Source organism: Macaca mulatta, chromosome 5 (assembly GCF_049350105.2).
Source record: "Macaca mulatta isolate MMU2019108-1 chromosome 5, T2T-MMU8v2.0, whole genome shotgun sequence".
NCBI classification, from domain to species: Eukaryota; Metazoa; Chordata; class Mammalia; order Primates; family Cercopithecidae; genus Macaca; species Macaca mulatta.
In genome coordinates this window covers 175,305,201-175,318,982 of record NC_133410.1, presented here as the reverse complement: position 1 = coordinate 175,318,982, position 13,782 = coordinate 175,305,201, and the positions used below count along the sequence as shown (strand labels likewise).

The following is a 13,782-nucleotide window of genomic DNA, read 5'->3' as shown; positions in this document are numbered from 1 at the left end:
TGATGTGACCCATCCATTCTCACCTGCTACCCTCAAAGTGCAGTTTCTAACAAAATGATGTAGGAAGATAACACAATCCTCTTTAGATTCCTAAAATGCTTTGTTTTTTTTTCACATTAAGGAGTTTTCTACAATTTCAACAAATTGTAGTTATGAATCTAATTTACATAGTGAAATAATTTAATGCAGAAGTGCAATTAAGCCATTACTTTTAGATTAGTAATTGTCTGTGAATGTATGCTGACTATCCATATATTTCCTTTTATGAATTTCACGAAAAAATTGTAGTATTTTTCATTTCCTGCAGTAGAGTTCCTCAGACTTATCTCTGGATTTATTGGTTAATTTTTTGGCAAATGTAAATATTTTGATGCCTTTTAGCTTGAACTTGCCCAATAGAAATAATGATTCCGTATATTTGCCTCTGTATTTATTGCCTCCCTACTGGAGTGGGGAGAAGGTTTCTTCCACACCCTTACATATTGATTTTTTAAAGATTCATGTTCACAACTGTTTTTAAAATTCATATCCACTCCCAATATTCATAGTTGAACATTTTTATTGCTTTCTCTAAAATTTCTCCTTTAAGCTAAGCTTGAGTTCAGACTGATGTGTCCTTCCAGATACGGAGATAGATAATGGAGAACATTTGCAACACTCAGCAAGGTGCCTGGGTAATTGTACACATTCACAGATATTTTCCTTTCTAGCTTTTTCTGTCAATAAATTCCATGAGACTCTCTAAAGGTAGTAGATTAATTATAAGAAACTTCTTTAGAGTTGAATATCTTTGGACAGGACAGGAAAAAGTGGGCCAAATGATTATGTATACTGCTTGAAGGAGTCAGAGGCCAGCTAGAAAAAAATTTCCAAAGGGAAGTTTTTCATTAGAATAGATACGACAAATCCATAGACAAGAAATGGCTGGCTCCCTCAGCTCTTCAGATCTGTGCACCCTCTGGGTGAATCCTTCTTTGGCTCTATCTTATTTAATTTGTGAATCAATCCTCCAATATCAGACTCCCATCTCCTTTCTATTTTTATTTTCCCTTCTGAGCATTTATCAGTTCTAATATAGTGATAATCTAGTGTTTATTTAATTCTCTCTCTCTCTCTCTCTCTCTCCCCCCCAACCAGACTACTTAAACTCAAAGCAGTAAGAGGTCTTTATTCACCACTGTATTTCCAGAACCTAGGATAGAGTTTGACATATAGTATTCACTAAATAAAACTGAAAGGAGTTAATGAATGAATGAAGCAAAGAAGCAATCAATATACTACATTGTGTACCCATACCATAGTTGAGTCACTCAATTGGTGCCCTAGGAATGATTATTGATAATATTCATTGTTTTCATCATGGCAGTTATTACTGTAGTCAATTTGTATGCTTTTGTTTCTGTGAGAAAGATCACAAGCAGTGGAAGCAATGAGTCAAAATGTGCATGTATTTTAAATTACATAAGATAATAGATATTGCCAGACTGCTTTGTAAAAAGCCTAGGGCATTTTGCATTTTTACCAGCAAGACATGAGAGTTAACTTTTGCCTTCATGCCTAATAGCAAAAAAAATTGCCATTCATTTTAACTTTTCCATTCTGATAAATATGCTATTGTTTTTCATTGTTAATTAAATTTGTATATTCTTTATTAGCAGTGAATTTGAACATTAAAAAATGGGGGGAGACTAAAAAGCAGTTTTCAACTTATCTGATATTAATGTTATCACCCCTACATTCCATTTTATCACATTTGTTTAATATCTTTGCTAAAAATTTCAATCAACTTTTCTTTATTATATTCATTTAAGTGTCTCTCTTGTGAAAACCCATAGTTTGGTTTTGATCTTTTAATATAACAATGAGCAAACTTGGGGTGTTTTAGTTTTTTTGTTTGTTTGTTTGTTTTGAGATGGAGTTTTGCTTTTGTTGCCCAGGCTAGATTGCAATGGAGTGGTCTTGGTTCATTGCAACCTCCACCTCCAGTGTTCAGGTGATTCTCCTGCCTTAGCCTCCTGAGTAGCTGGGATCACAGGCATGTGTCACCACGCCCGGGTAATTTTGTATTTTTAGTAGAGACAAGGTTTCTCCATGTTGGTTGGGCTGGTTTTGAACTCCTGACCTCAGGTGATCCGCCTGCCTCAGCCTCCCAAAGTTCTGGGATTACAGGTGTGAGCCACCACACCCGGCTACTTTTTGTATTTTTAATAATTAAGAATGTGGTTAAGTCAATATAAGGCAGAGAAAAATATTCTGATAAGGTATAGAATATTTGTCTTCAGGCATTTTATAGTGAAGCCAAATAAAAATATATTTTACAATCTCTTATTTATAGCAAACAAAAAATCCAATAACATTTTTTCATTTTAATAAAGAGACAAAAATCAAATTTTAGTTTTGCATCAAAATAAAATTTGATGCTATTATTAAAAATATTATAAGAAACTTTAAAAATTAGCCAACATTGACCATGAAAAAATAATGCTTTTCATGAATCTTTTACACTTTTTACATTTTATTCATTTGTTTACACATTTTTCACATTTTTAGGAAGATTAGTCATTTTCTATTAAGATAGCACTATATTTTTTAAAAAATAATGTCTTGTGTATCTTGGTGACAAAGTTGCCTTATGTCATGATTTTTCCTAAGAAAATCATTTATAATTTTTAATTAAATTTTCACTTTATAGCTGTAATTATGAGGTGGATAATTGTAAGGTTTGTCAGCATTTTGTAGTAAATAAGCAGACATTATGAATATAAATTTTATACTTGTTTAATATCCATACACTTCTTTGTAGAATATCATTTTAATGTGGCAAGAATGACATGTTTATTAACAGAACCAAGTACATACAGCTTCTCTAAACTATAAAAATAAGAGTTAAAAGTATATAAATTACAAAGCATGCTTTTGTGTTTTATCTTTTTAAAAATGATCTAGATATTAGATTAGATGTTGATTAAGGAATACCTATTAACTAATTTAATCTAATATACATATAACATTTTAAACTATCAAAAATTCTTGGAGACTTTTTTAAGTTGACTTTATTAAAAAACACAATTACTGTTGAAATAAAGCTTGTCATTTACGTGATTTAATTTGGTTAAAAACAAATTCATGGTTTCTTTTTCTTTCCTTTTTTTGAGATGGAGTCTCACTCTGTTGTCTAGGCTGAACTGCAGTGGTGCCATCTCAGCTCACTGCAACCTCCACCTCCTGGATTCAAGCAATTATCCTGCCTCAGCTTCCCAAGTAGCTGGGATTACAGGTGTGTTCCACCACACCAGCTAATTTTTGTATTTTTAGTAGAGATGGGGTTTCACCATGTTGGCCAGACTGGTCTCAAACTCCTGACCTCAGGTGATCCGCCCACCTCAGCCTCCCAAAGTGCTGGGATTACAGGTGTGAGCCACAGCTCCTGGCCAAATTTATGTTTTTTATAATCTCAAACACTTAGTAGATGTAATGCTAACTAATTGCATCAGTATACCTATATAAGTTTAGGAAAAATATATCCAAATGGAATAAAAATGTAAGCTGTGTTATATTTAATGCTGATAACACTAGAATCATAGCTACATTTTATTAAATAACATTAAACCAGTCATTTTTACCAGTCTTTTTAAAATTATGTGAATTGAATTTTTAAAACATGAGAGTTATTCTTAGTAATCCTATGCCTAACCATTCCATTTTAATATAGAAAACATGACAATGGGCCTGCATAATAATGTATAAAAATGCTTGTTTGTGTTTTTTATTAAAAGTTGTTTATTTTATTATTTACTTAATTTTAAAATTAGTTATTATTGATGCCCAGCAAAGAGAACTATATATTCTTGAATAGTAATTAAAATAAAAAAAAATAACCCAATCACCTGTTTCTCCTAATAGCCATCTCTATTTTTATTAGTGATTACTTACAAAGTATTTTGTTCTTGTTTGTATTTAGTGTCAGAATAGTGATATTAGGGGCAAACATGCAAGAGAGGGCCAAATCACACCTTTTTCTGGTTGTGCAAAGAAGAATGCTTAAATGCTAATATATTTTGTTTAATGTGTAGAATATTACCTTTGAGATAGATCTTTGCCTTTTGATGAATCTGTATCTCCAATTACATTTAAATTATTAATGTAATGTTCATTAAAATGGTCACTTTTTACTCTCTAGAAATACCACGGAGCTTGTTTTCTATAATATTAGAATATGTGTGAATAGAATATATAGTTTCCTAAAAAAGTAATTCTTAATATTTACATCTGTTTAGTCTAACTTCAGAGACTAATATACAGTTGGAAAGTTAATGAATGACTTCAAGAGGTGCATCTGAGCTGATGCTGAGCTTCTTGGCACACAGGAGAAGAGAGCAGAAAGGATGCTAGCATGTGTCTGCTTTGTCGATACTTTTACCTCCTTAAATAATCTGAAAAATTCAGCACTCTGTTTCACCACAAAGTCTTAGATATGTGATCTTTTCCAACCCCAAATATAGAGCAATAAAGGCCATAGGTACAATCCAGAAAAGTTGGCTGGAAATAGTGGCCAAAACAAGGGCCAATGCTTTACCAAACATTGTTGAGAATGAATGCAAATATTAAGTTGAACCTCATGAAATTACCAATTTTGGAACTACAAAACAATAGCTTTTAGAGGTCAACCGGATATAAGTCATCTAAGAATCGACTACTTGTTATATTTAAGTTAGTCTTTAGACTTTAACCTATTTTCTTTCACTGAGTAACACATACCTTTTATTTGTGTTTAATTTCCCAGTTGTGTTATAACGGGTAAGGATACAAATTAAGCCATGCTTTTTTTCTCGTTTATCCTAATCTCATGATCCAGGATAATAATCTCATTCTTAGTATTTATATCCTAACTGCATGGTAGCTAATGATCTAGCTAATGGTAGGCTGAGTGCAGAATGGGTAGCATGCTCTCTAACTTCATTTTTTTCCTAATCATAAGCCAGATTGCTAAAAACTGTGAGTACAGATTACTCTTAGGACTAATCATTGCCTCCTGACTTCTCTGTGACTTCCAGAAAGTATTATAGAATGTTTGATTAGTATAATTCCTCATAGTAAAGGCACATCCTTCATATTTGCCTTTTACTTATCCTAGAACACTCTTCCCCCAGGTAGCTGTATGGCTCGCTCCCTCTCTTCATCCAGCTTGTTGTCCAAACATTCCTCACTAGGTGCCTTCCCTTCCACCCCATCTAAAATAGCAACGGCACCACAGAGCATTCACTTCCTCTTTACACTGCTTTATTATTCTTTCTAGCAAATATTGCTACCTGATATACAAATGTTTACTAGTTTATTTTTTATCTCTTCCAAATAAAATATAAGCACTCTAAGGTCAATAGTTTTCCACTGTAGAACCTGCAGGCACTATAAAAGGCCTTGGCATATGGTAGGGATTCAATAACAATTTGTTTAATGAATAAACTAAGAAGTCTAATCACAAATTGTTACCTAGACAATGCCCTGACTTCAGAAGAGTGATAAATTAGCCCGTAGCTGCTTGCTTATACTTGGTACATAACATAGGTTCCAAAAGGGCAAGATTCTGATGATAGCAGAATTGGATTAAAAGGGTAAAAGCTTAATGACATTTAAATGGAAAGATATTTTGCTTTTTCAAAAAAGTCAATGAACCTTGAAAGTGGAATTTAGTTTTATAAAGAAAGGGTGATTTTCTAGCCTCACATACCATCAAATCAACAATGCTATATATTTTGCATTAGTTAATATTTAAAGTATAATGAAATGTAGTTTTTTTTAGTAGCTGTTTTAGTAATTGTACTTAACTCTTAAACCCATTATGATAGTAACCTGAGATTTTAATCAACCAAATTGTATTACAGCATTTGCATACAGAATTCCACAGTCATTACTCAAGAATTGTATTTTACTTGAATCTTGGACAGTGTAAATATTTCATAGCTAAATGATTTGAGTTGATAAAATGGTCAAAAATGTCATAGCTTTAAAAAAATGAAGTTTATACAGTCTGTCACTATTTTTTGACAACGGACACCTAATTTTTATTTTATAAACTCAGGCTTCTTGAATATATTTTGTTTGGATTTGTTTTAGAGCTATCACTGAAAAACAAAGAAATGATCACAGAAAAGTAACTAAGATGGTAAAAGTCTTAAAATGTGTTTTACGGTAACAAGTTGAAGGAAATGGAGCTATTTAGCCTCTCATCCTATTATTATTAGCATGAAAATGCTTGGTGATGCTTTATCCAATAAGAATATGTTGTGCCCATTATTATCAATATACCTCGATTTTGTTTTATTATTTAAATCTCCAAAAATTGCATAGCAGAAATACTATACCCAGGCTTTTAAAAATATGGCTGCAATCGAGAATATATAGTTCGTGAAAGTGACATTGTACTAATTTCCCCTTTAACAATTTGGAGAACATCGGGACATTAGCATCATATGAAAAATCCCCAGATTAGCAGAGTCTGACTCAGATTAAGATAATGTCTTATTTCTGCTTTCCTACATGCCAAATGTTCTCCTCAGTCAGAGAAAATGATAGAATTATTTAAACCTCCAAGGTAAATGCATACATTCTAATTTCTTACCCAGATATTGCTCACTTTATGTCATGATGTCTTCACATTAAGAGAAAGATTGAATTTGGAATCAAATGGTTTAAATGCCACATTTTAATGCAATTAAGAGTCTTCTAGGTATAGCAGGAGACTTCATCTTTTGAAAACAAAATATTTGAGAAAATTAGATAAATTTTCTTATTTCAAGTAATAAAATGAGAGATCCAGATCATTGCTTATTTTGGTTCTAATTATTGAGACATCTGGCACTTTCTTTTCTTTTATTCTGTAGATTCTAACTCCCTATGATAAAATTTAATTATATGCTTAAGTATTACTAAGGTATTATGTTAAGATTTGTACATTTTAATTTTGCTGAAATTATGTATTTCATATATAGCTAAATTAATGTAATCCCATGCAGCTTAAAAGTATTGCTATAAAATAAAAGTACTAAGTGATTGATGTACTGCAGTGAAATTATTTTGTTACATTATCGTGTCCTGCGAAATTACTGCATTGGATCTACTAGGAACCAAACTTTTGGTCATCCTTTAAGGAACTGTATTATTCCAAACAATGGCAATTGCTATCAGCATTGGCTATTTTTTAACATTTCTCACTGGATGAATGAAATGTTGTCAACTTTATTACATTCTGTTTTCAATAATGTAAATATTTAATTTCAAAATAAAGCCATGTAGACTGTTCAAGCAATTTTCACCAGTCATCTGAACTATCAGAACCTATTCAAAATGAAACAACACCCTTCACAAAAAAAGACAATGAAGAGGTTAAGAAAAGACATCTACAGAAAAATAAAATAAAACACACAATTTTATGTTACCACATATATTTAGTCAATTATAGTCAATTATAAACATTATTCCTGTTAAACTTTACTCCAATGCCAGTTGAGTAATACATAAATTCTTGAATGTTTGCAAAATAGGTGTCTTGAAAGCATCAAGAAGTGATAGTTAAAACCAACAGAAAAAGTATACATAAAAACAAGTAAAATAATTTTAAAAAATTATTTTGGGTTGTTTAATGTGAAAACAAATGACTCTATATACCACTGCAGTCCTTGAACCATATGCTAGCCAATAAAAAAGCCATTAATTTTATGATGATTCCTTTGAGACATTAATGAATGTTAACTGATTTTCAACATATCACAGCAAGGAAGAGTCCATATAACATTGTATATTTTCCATTTTATTTATTTTTATATTTTGCATTTTGATTGCATAAGTAATGCATGCTTATTTTAAAAAATAACATATGGAGATATAATTAAGAGAGTATCTTTTCACCAACTCCATTCATTGCCTTTTTCATGAGGTAGAAACTGTTAGCAGCCTGATTTATATGATTTTCCAATGCTGCTTTTTTTTTTTTTTTTTTTGAGACAGAGTCTCATTCTGTTGCCGATGCTGAAATGCTGTGGCATGATCTCAGCTCACTGCAACCACCATCTCCTAGGTTCAAGCTATTCTCCTGCCTCAGCCTCCCGAGTAGCTGGGATTACAGGCATGCGCCACCATGTCTGGCTAAATTTTGTGTTTTTAGTAGAGACAGGGTTTTGCCATGTTGGCCAGTCTGGTCTTGAAGTCCTGACCTCAAGTGATGCACTCACATCAGCCTCTCAAAGTTCTGGGATTACAGAAGGGAGCCACCATGCCCCACCAAATGTACTTCATTTTCGTACAAAGATATTTATTTACATAAACAGACCTATTTAAAACAAATAGAAGATCATACTATACACAGTATGTGCCAGCTCGCTTATTATAACTTTATTTTAACCTTTTAACACTTCATTGTGTTGCAAATATTTTCTCACTACATCCTTTCTATTTTGACTTTAGAATATCTCTTAGTTCATGTTCTTTAAGAAAGTCTTTCTTACAAAAATACTGACGTGTATATTCTCCTAATGTATATTTTTTTGCACTTAAATCTTTAAACCTATTTACAATTTATTAATGTGAGCTAGGATTCTGGCAATAAATTATGTACCCTTATTGAATTAAAAATAATATCTTTGCAGTTAATTTTTGTTTATTCTTACGTTGCATTTTCTTTTTAAATGCTACTTTTTTTCATATTTCTTTATGTTATTGATTTCTACTGTAATTCTGGTTAGTTTTGGTATCAGACTTTGAATGATTTTAGTTCTTTAAATTCGTTGAGGTCTATTTTATGGCCCAGCATATGTTCCATCTGCACCTAAAAGGAGCATGTATCCTGTTATTATTTGTTGGACTATTCTGCCAATATAAATTATGCCAAGTTTGTTGACAATGATTTTCAGATCTATACCCTTACTGTTTTTCTATCTATTTACTTTAGTGAATACTTTTAGAACAGCGTTGACATTTTCAGATATAAATGTCTGTTTCTGTGTTCAGTTCTATTAGATTTTTTCTCAGGTATTCTGAAGACTCTTTTAAGATACATTATACATTTAGGGTTACTATATCTTCTTATTGAACTCCTTATTTTGTGATGTATGTTGGTTAATGCATGCAAAAACACAAATAAAAAGTAATAAGATCTCGTTTGATAGCACAGTGGAGGAACTATAGTAAACTGTAATTTATTGTATGTTTCAAAATAACTAGAGAAGAGGACTTGGAATGCTCCCAAAACAAAGAAGTGATAAATCTTTGAGATGGTGGATACTCCAGTTACCCTGATTTGGTCATTATTCATTGTATATTTGTATCCAAATATCACATATACCCATAAATGTGTAAAGATATTATATATCCATAAAACTTAAAAAATATATTCATCTTTCTTTTTTTAAAATATAGTTTCACTGGGTAAAGTATACTGGGTTGAGAGCTTTGTGTTTTGTTTTGTTTTGTTTTGTTTTGTTTCAGCACGTTACCCCTGTCACGCCACTGTTTCTGGCTTGTGGGTTTCAGCTGACAAATCCACCATTTTCTTTACTACTCTAGTGAAATATGTATCTATTCTAGAGATGCTTCTCCTCATCACCCTTTAAACAGTTTGAATATGGAGCACCTAATTTTTGTTTGTATGTCTGTTTATTTGGTTGGTTGGTGTTTATTCTGTTTGGTGTTCTCTAAGATTCTTATCTCTGTGGTTTGATGTGTTTCATCAATTTTGGAGAATTCTAAATTAATCATTGAAATATTCTTCAACCCCATTTTTCTCTCTTTCTTCTTCTGATATTTTAATTACTTCTCTCTTAGATTGTTTGATAACAACCACAGCTCTATTATGTTCTGTTGTCCTCCTACGCCTTTTCACCTTCTTCTTCCTCCTTTGTCTCCTCCTGTCTTCCTCCTCCTCCTCTGTTTCCTTTTCTTCTCTTTCTCCTTATCTTCCTCTGCCTCCTTCTCCCAAACAATTCTATTTGTTTTTCTCCTATAGTTTCCATCTGTAGTTTTAATGCAAGTGTTCACCATTTATACTACAGCCTTTAACCTATTAATCATTGTAATTTTAAATCATTTCTCTGATTATGTGTACATCTGTTATTTCTAATCTGGTTCTATCAAATGCTGTGTCTCTTGGCAGTGTTTATTGTTGGTTTATTTTCTTCTTCCTTTAATACATGTCTCTATCTTTTTGGTTAAAACTGGATATATTGTGTAGAGCAGTAGGGATGGATGTAAATAACATTTGTGCCTAGAAATCGTGATGCCTCCTCTTTTGCATGGCTTTTATACAGCAGTTGAGCCAATCTATTCTGATAATTAAACTAAGTTTTGGCTTTGATTTTATTCTTGTTATCCTCAGCATATCCCAGGCTTCAAGTAACTATAGCATTGCCTTGTGCTTAGCATGAGACTGGCTTGCCACAGCGTTTTTCTCCACTTGTTTCTTACTGATTTTTCCTTTGCAGCTGAGCCTCAGAGAAGGTCCCCCTTCTTGATTGTACCCCTCCACCACTGATAGAAGGTTGGCACTTCTTAAGCAACATTTGATACCCTGGTAGTGGGAACATCCTTCATATTTCTGTTAAGCTACAGCTTTAGGAAGATACTGCGTATCTGAATCTCAAAAGTGGGACTTTCTCAGAAATCCTATTGCCGCCCTAGTGGAAGAGGTTCTTTGATGGTCTGTACTCAGGATATTCTCCTGATCCTTTCCCAGGTACAGCTTGGTTTTTAACTCTTTCCCTTTGATGCAAGGGATCCTCACCTATATCTAGAGAGTGACAGGATATTGGGCTCACCCCCAGGAATTTAAGGTTTTCTTCCATAAGGTATGTAGGGAAGATGGATGCAGATGGGAGTTCATACCTTTCCCACAGCAGCTTCTGCTTCTCAGCTAGTTTCTTGGGTCTCTTATCTTGCCCTAAGTCTTCTTTGAGAGCACACACTGAGATCCTGGAGTCATTCTGTCAATGTTTATGAATTCCTCCTCTTTTTGTGGTTTCCAGAGGTTATTTACTGTCATGTTAGCCTACACTCAGCCTTTAGCAATTCACTGAAAATATAAATGGAATTCTTCTTATTAGCTTACATGGCATTTGGTATCTGTCTCAAGTAAGCCAGTGTTCGCATTCCATCCTTTCTTGGAGGCACATGTCTCTTTTTAGATTCTGGGTTACTTCATTGCTCTGGGACATAAACTCACTTATGGATTCAAGAAAATTGTAGTTTTGCTAATTACTCAGACTTTTCTTATTGTTTATTTGTGAGCAATACTCTTTTCAACTTCTCACATTCTAGGTGAAACCAGTGAGTCCTTGCCTTTAATCCAAAATGGTATTTTCATGAATGGAGATTATCGGGTTGAAAGTTTTCAATTATTTTTTTTCTTGACTTAATGATGTTATTCAACTCATTTTTGGTCTCTAAAATTTCTGACGAGGTGCCAGACAAATTGAATTATTGTTTACCTCTATGTGGCATATTCTTCCTACTGCTTTCAAAATTGGCCTTAATCTTTAGCTCTCGAAAGTTTGACTATGATTAGGAATGACCTTTGTGTCATTCTGCTTGAAAAATTCTGCATATCTTTATTTTGTAAATGTAAGCATTTAAGCAAATTTTCTGCCATTATTTCTTCAAATATTTTCTTACATGATTATCTTTCTTCTTTCTTCTGGAACTTCAATTGTCTATGTCATAATAGCACTTGATATTACCTAACAGTTCCCTGAGGTTCTATTTAGTTTTTTTCCCTCAATCTTTTTCTTTCAAATTAGATAATTTTGATTGATTGATCTCTATTCATGTTTACTTACCTTTTCCTTTGTCAATTTAGTTTAATTTACAAGGTTTTATTTTTTGTTTGTTTTTTGTTACTGTCATTCTTACATTCCTATTAGGTTCATTCTTATAATTTCTATTTCTCTACTTTTAGTTTCTATTGTTGCAATTATTATGAGCATGTTTTCTTTTACCTTATTGAATGTAACAGTGTTAGTTGCTTTAAAATAATATCTGCTAATCCCAACAACTGGATCATCTCAAATTTATTCTTAATTGATTATTTTTACTTTTTTTGAGAATGAGTTCCATATTTCTGTTTTTAACATGTCTCAAAATTCAGGATGGTGTTCTGGACCTTATGAATATGGAGTTGTGTGATGCTGCGTTGCATTATTTTCCCCAGAGAGTGTTGCTCGATTGATTTAACAGATGATTAACTTGGCCGGTCTCAAAATGGAAACTCACTTTCTTGGGTGCCAGCTTCAATCTCCATTCAGTGTTCTAGTGTTTAGCAGAGGTGATTGAAACCTGTGGAATACATATGTGGCTGATAGATCATCCGAGTTTTGGGTAGGTGGTATTTGGTGATAATTTATCCCATTTTCTTCTTGGATTTCATCCTCTTTCCTCAGCGGCTATACACAACTTTCTGATTCTCCAGGCTAAAAAGTCTGCGTTGTTTTTGTTTGTTTGTTTGTTTGTTTTTTCCAGTGTTATTGCTACCTTGCACCATGAAAGCTCTGCCTACCCCCAAGTTAAAAAAACAGCAAAAACTGGAAATTCACTACACATAACTTCCTTCCTCAACATGCAGACTACAACAAGAATCTGCCTACTCTATTAACTCTTCATACCCTTCTTGCTTTAGAGAGAAAAAAAAAAGTCTGGAATTTAATTATTTATCTGCATCTGTGTTCATTCTATAAGACCATATTCAACAATTACTGAAAGTGGAATCTAAAATAATTTTTTAAATGACAGTTTGAAGAGAGGAATTTTGTCTTACTTGTCCTTGAATAACCAAGGCCTAGTAGTGTGTATTGAATCTTGTGTGGACCAGAATGGTGCTTTTCTTTGCATTACTTGCTGTTGACCCCTTCCCCTCACCAAATCTGACGGTATTACAGTACTTTAAAAATATTGAACTTTCGTGAGTGAGGACAATTCAGTAAGTCAGAATAGGTTTTGAAATGCACATTTACCCAGATTTTGCTTTCATTTGAATGATTTTACTCTGATTTATGTTCATCTCAGCTATGCTATTGATTTACTTGAGGACTAAGCAAGTAAAATTGATAATATAGGCCTGCTAGTTCATAAGATTGGGAACTCTACTCTTTATGTATCTACATTCTAGAAGTAAATAACCTCATTTACTACGATAACTTAAATAATCAGGAAATGTTGAATTTTTTATTGTAAATATATTTGATAGCTTCTGCTTTTCAGAATTTTTTGAAATATTTTTGAAGAGAAGAGACATTGCTTGACAATTCTTACAAAAGATGACATGTCTTATGGGGGCTCTGGTGCTTTCCAAGGGATTACAAAGATTGGTGAGTGTGGGAGGATGAGAAGGCAAGACAAGCAAAAGCATTTTCAATATTAATAAGCACACTGTGGTCTGGACCTGGAATTTGTAATCTTTTAATAGTACCGATACCATAATATTCAGCAATTAAACATAAGTATTTGCCTTATTTCATGTAATCCTTACAATTCTGCAAAGTAGTTATTATTTACTTCACTTTATAGTTGAAATGGTTGAGAGGGAAAACCCAAAGTCACACAGTAAATGGTAGAGCTAGGATTTAACCCCGGGTTTTTGGGGTCTAAGAAATGTAACTTTTATGTATTTATATACTTTTTTTGAGATAAGGCCTCACATTGTGACCTAGGCTAGAGTGCAGTGGTGCAATCATAGCTCACTGCAGCTCCAAACTCCTGGGCTCAAGTGATTTTCCTGCCTCAACCTTCTTAGTAGTAGCTGTG

The 13,782-nt window shown here is 32.9% G+C and overlaps 1 protein-coding gene across 2 annotated transcripts in view; it reads left to right on the top strand.

Moving 5' to 3' along the window:
* SPOCK3 (SPARC (osteonectin), cwcv and kazal like domains proteoglycan 3) overlaps positions 1 to 13,782 on the top strand; it is a 482,003-nt gene that overhangs the window by 439,814 nt on the left and 28,407 nt on the right. The gene's annotated exons all lie outside the window — the stretch shown is intronic.